The 5,845-nt window shown below is 37.6% G+C and overlaps 1 long non-coding RNA gene across 1 annotated transcript; it reads left to right on the forward strand.

Moving 5' to 3' along the window:
• The first annotated feature begins 3,501 nt into the window (after positions 1-3,501).
• Positions 3,502-4,092, forward strand: LOC310675409. The gene is made up of 2 exons (XR_014510120.1): positions 3,502-3,825; positions 4,012-4,092. It is a non-coding gene; the product is annotated as an uncharacterized lncRNA (long non-coding RNA).
• The last annotated feature ends 1,753 nt before the right edge of the window (positions 4,093-5,845 follow it).

Consider the following 5,845-nt stretch of genomic DNA (forward strand, 5'->3'; position numbering starts at 1 on the left):
CCTCAGCCAATAAAGCGAGATGAGCGCCGCAACCCCAGAGTCGGCCACGACTGGACCTAATGGTCAGGGGTCCCTTTACCTTTACTAATTTGTTTTTGAAGTTTTGAAAGGCAAAGGTAAAGGACCCCTGACAGTTAAGTCTAGTTGCAGACAACTCTGGGGTTGCAGTGCTCATCTCGCTTTACAGGCCAAGGGAGCTAGCGTTTGTCCGCTCCGCAGACGGCGCAACGGAACACCGACACCAGAGCAGCACACGGAAATGCCGTTTACAGTTTAAACTCCTAACGCTCTATTTCTATTATTAGTTAAACTAATAAGAATAAATAAGGAATGCTATGGATTTTAAATTGTCAGTAAACTAACAGGCAAAGCTGGGAAATATATGTTTACTAGCAGGCCTTCACAACGTATGAATGGCAAAGCAGAACACATTCCAACAGCTGGACATTGTAGTCTGCCATGTGTGTGACACTAACCTACATACAGTTTTAAAGTCCTAAGCAAGCAACAAAATCTGGAAATAGATTTATCTTTCATTTGTTGGCCTGGTATAAAACCAGCCTGGTCTCTGTGGACTGACTCAATCAATGTCCTTTTCACTCTATCAGCCAAAATTGTGGTGAATAGTTTATAGTCACAATTCAATAAAGAAATAGGTCTGTAATTTTTAGTCTTTGTTAGGTCACTGTCTTGTTTAGGGATCAAAGTAATAAATGTATCTTTCCAGGAAGTTGGAACTGCGCCAGATACCAAAATTCTATTCTATTCTGTAAGTGCATCCTGAAACTTTTTATAATAAATTGTGGTCGGTCCATCTGGTCCTAGTGCTTTGCCCATCTTCATCTGGTTTATTGTGACCTGCAATTCCAAAATTGATATTGGTGCATTCAAGATTAGCTGGTTTTCTTTAGACACTCAGGGTATATTACAGTCACTTACATAAGAGTACATTAAGAGTATTTCTTAATGTCCTTCTTCTCACAACAATATAAAGAAGTATAAAAAATTTGAAATGCTTTTCTTATCTCTTTTGGGCTAGTCAGATACTTATCCTCATCAACAATAATTATTTATTGTCTAATTCTTTCTTTCTCTTTTGTGTTGCCATGCTAGCAATTTACCAGGTTTGTTGGCAAATTCAAAGTTTTTCTATTTCATTAATTTAATTTTCCTCTGTCTCTTGATTAACTAGCATCAATAATTGAGCATGCAATAATTAATAGCTTGGCACACATATTTATCCTCTGGTTTTACAATTAGCTCTTTAGTCATTAAAGGATCTTCTGCTCCCCTTCCTTTCTTTTTTGAAAAATGTTTTGTTGAATTAGAAAACCTCTCATCACTGCCTTACTGACATCCCAAACCACACTAGATCAGTTTCTTTATTTAGATTGAGGTCAAAAAAATTCTTGCAGGGAACGTTGCCCCTTATTAACAATTTGTTCATTTTGCAGTATCTCATCATTCAACCTCCATCTAAACGAAGAACATTTCTCACCTGCTATTATCAACAAGATGGAATTGTGATCTCCAGTTGGAGATCTGGGAGAGAATGAAGCTCTCCCTGCTAGATAAAATCCCAGTCATTAAAATGAATCTATTGCCCAGAATGCAGTTTTTATTATAATCAATTCCAATTGTAAATACTTCAGGCTGCTTCAAATAATGGAAAAAGGATATTTCTAAATTTATCTGGCAGGGGGGAAAGCCAAACATTAAATATAAGATTATGATAGCTATAAAAGAAAGTGGAGTCTTTGCCCTGCCAGACCTGCAAATGTATTATGAGGTAGCCTGCTTATGTTGGTTAAAAGAATGGATTACATTGGATAATGCAGACATCCTGGACTTAAAAGGTCATGATTTCAAATTTGGCTGGCATGCATTTCTTTGGGAAGGCGAAAATTTATAAAAGTTTTACAAATCATATCCTTAGGAAGAATCTGTACAGAGTTTGGGAGAAATATAAAAATCTGCTGGAAAGGAAAACAGCTTTATGGCTATCTCCTATCAAGGTGATTACAGTTAAGAGAGTTAATATGGATAGATAGTGAGCAACTTACAGGGAATTGCTGCACTTCGAGAGGGAGGGCAGACATCCAAACTGAAATCAATGGAAAACGTAAGGAGCCAAGAAAGAAGATTCCACCTAAACATTAGGAAGAACTTCCTGACAGTAAGAGCTGTTCGACAGTGGAATTTGCTGCCAAGGAGTGTGGTGGAGTCTCCTTCTTTGGAGGTCTTTAAGCAGAGGCTTGACAACCATATGTCAGGAGTGCTCTGATGGTGTTTCCTGCTTGGCAGGGGGTTGGACTCGATGGCCCTTGTGGTCTCTTCCAACTCTATGATTCTATGATTCTATGTTATGGACTGGTTGCAATACCATCAGTTACATGAAATGTTTAAATTAGATAGAAAGAATTTTTTTTGGACCAAAGCTCACAATTCAAAAAAGAATTCCTACAAAACAAAGATAAACTTTTGTCTAAAATGTATAACTTGTTATAAGAATGGGAAACAAAAGACGAGCTAGTTAAAGCTTTAGTGACACACTGGGCGATAGATATAGGACACAATATAGATTTTAACCTCTGGGGAAAACTTGGGAAAAGTGACTAGAAGTTTACAGGATGTTATTCTTTGAAGGAGAACTACTTGAAAATGATTCACAGATGGTATTTAACTCTGAGTAGGCTTGCTAAGATTTACAAGACAGAATCAGTTATGTGCTGGAAGTGTAAAGAGGTGGAGGGAACATTCTTTCATATGTGGTGGACATGTAAAAGGGTAAAAGAGTATTGGAAAATGATCTATAATGAATTTAAAATAATGTTTAAAAGTACTCCCCCCCAGAGTCCTTTCTGTTGGGGATAATTCAGACTAAAATTTCCAGATGTCAGAAAATGTTATTTATGTATGCAACGACTGTGGCCAGTGCTTTTTAGCCCAAAAATGGAAAATGAGCAAGGTCCCAGTCAAAGGAGACTGGAAACTTAGTTGACAGAATATGCACAATTTGCAAACTAATATACAGAATAACAAAATAAGAAGAATATACGTTTAAAGGAGATTGGAAAACGTTTATTGAGAACAGTGGTACCTCAGGTTAAGAACTTAATTTGTTCTGGAGGTCCATTCTTAACTTGAAACTGTTCTTAACCTGAAGCACCACTTTAGCTAATGGGGCCTCCTGCTGCCGCTGCACTGCCGCTGCATGATTTCTGTTTTCATCCTGAAGCAAAGTTCTTTACCCGAGGTACTATTTCTGGGTTAGCAGAGTCTGTAACCTGAAGCATCTGTAACCTGAAGCGTCTATAACCCGAGGTACCACTGAATATGGAAAATAATTGTGTACAGCTGATAACGCTGGCAGCATTAAGATAAATTCAAGAGTGTAAATAAGTTTTGATGGATGCAATAATGGAAATCTGATTGGTATATTTTTTGTAAAATATGCATGGATTTATGATATGTAAAATGAACCATGGAAAGAGAAGCAGGTGTTACCGGAAAAATCCGAGGGCTCCCTTGGACAAAAACAAAGACACCAACCAGGATAACTTGGAGCAAAACAGCAGCCTGTAGGCTTGGCCTTTATTGAACTGTTGCAACAGTGTGCTCCCCTCACTTGCAGGAGAGAGGAAGGACCCAGAAAAATGGTGTGCAAGGCCTTATAAAGACTTTTGAAATTGCCACCCTGTAGATCAAGATCACCCCCAGAAACATCATACATACATCACAGAAAGGAGGGGTTGAGGGAGGAATTGTGGTGGTAACCTGAATGTCCTGTCACCTGGCTGGTTCCCCCTTTCCCCCTCCCCATGAGTACTTTCCAGGTGACAGAGGGGAGTTTGCAGTTTCCTGCCCCCAGAGGGAAGAGCTGATTATTGTCCTTTGTTCCAGTCCGTGCTGAATCCACTCCCATATGCAAGTTCTTTGTGATCTTGATGGTCCATCAGGGTTGGCATAGCAACTGGGCAGGGCTCCTCTGTATGTACTGGTATGCTCAAGGATTATGGCTGCCCTGTATCAAACCTCCCCCATTTTGTAGTCCTTCCTTCATGGAGTAAAATAAAAGTGGAACAGTGCAAATCCGATGTATGGCTGATTTTCTATGAATTTATAACAGAAGCATACGTATGTATTGTGTGAGTGTGAGTGTGTGTGAGGTTTGTACAAACTGAATGATTGGGGGGAGGGGTTCCTGCTACAAAGGGAAGTCATTGACATCTTAAGGATGTAAAATCTTTATTTGAAATTGTAAAACACACACACACACACGACATTTTGATTGGATAATGTCTTTGGTTGGATCTCAACCTTTTTTACCTTTGTTGTTAATTGTTTTGAGGCCCAAAGAAGATTTATTCTGCTTGAAGATTATTAGCATTTGAGAAAAAAGCGAATTCACATTCTAATGGATACTAAACACGCTGTAAATCAATTAAATCAAAATTTGACACAATGTCAAAAAATCCATTTGGTAATTTCCCTTCTTTGGAATCTATTTTCTGAATAGTTCTGTCTAGATAAGGGGATGTAACCCCATTAAAGTCACCCATCATCATTATTTTACTGTCATGCAAATCAACAATTTCTCTACCATATTTTTTTTTAAAAAAACAGTATTTTATCATTAGGGGCATAAATTCCCACTACAATAATTGATTCTCCATCTAGTCTCACTTCCATACTCATAATTCTACCTTATTCATCTTTCAAGATTAATTTAGGGTCTAATTTCGGATTAAACTACCCCTCTCTTTTGGGTTTTATCAGAAGAGATAAACTCTTGTCCCAGACCTTTGTTGATTAATAGTCTTCTATGTTGTCTTTTTATATGTTTCTCCTGCAAACAAATGATATCTAATTTCTGTTTGTTCAATATATGCGCTATTTTGTTCCTTTTCGTTTTGGTGTATTTACATTCCATGAAGATAGTCTAAGATCCATTTTCTGTTATTTCTTGTTTATCTTTAAGATTATTTCACACAATTCCTATTTGCTTCTGCTCCCCTTTATTGCTTATCCTCTTCTTTCTCCTCTTCCTTCTTCCTTCCCTTCCCCCCTCTTCTTCTCCATGCTGAATTCCCAGAATCTCACCAAATATATATATCTCCTTACCAAATATATATATCTCACCAAATATATATATATCCTTATGTGCTTTCATTGGTTCCACACACCTGTTTTTTGCCTTAATAGGTAAAGGAAATTCCTTCAGAGAATTCCCATCTAATGCAGATAATTTTTCTTTTTAAGGGCCTTTGTCAAAAATTTGTAACCCTCCTTCAATACTCTTACAGGGATCTCTTAAAATTATAATCCTTTCATCATCTATTTCAAGACCTTTCTCATAATATATCTGAAGCACTATATCTTTGAGTTAAAAAGAACCAGGCAGTCACCTGGAAGTTTTTGTGTGTGTTTTAGCATATGGAGATTTAACCCATAATACACGATCAATAGCCAGATCCTGTTTTTGCATCTCTAGCATGCTTGCAAGTGCCTCAGTTATTTTATCCCATATTACTTCGTCTGGTTGGTGAGGGATGGATCTAAATCTCAAAAGCATCTCTTTTTTTCTTAATTCAATTAGAGCCAAATTATCCGCCATCAGTTCCTGAGTCTGCAGCAGTTTCTCCTTCCATCTTTTCCTGTTCTCTCCTTATTTCTTTATTTCCACCCTTTATTTCTTTGCATTGCATCTTGAAGGGTTTGCACTGTTTTCTCCAAATTACTTGTTTTAATTTGCAAGGGTCATTATTTCTGTTGATAATTCACCCACCACCTTAGTGCGACTTTGAAGATCTTTCTGCATTTCCATCATTACTTCCACACAAGG

This window comes from Podarcis tiliguerta (assembly GCF_965153285.1).
Source record: "Podarcis tiliguerta genome assembly, chromosome: 4".
Lineage (NCBI taxonomy): Eukaryota > Metazoa > Chordata > Lepidosauria > Squamata > Lacertidae > Podarcis > Podarcis tiliguerta.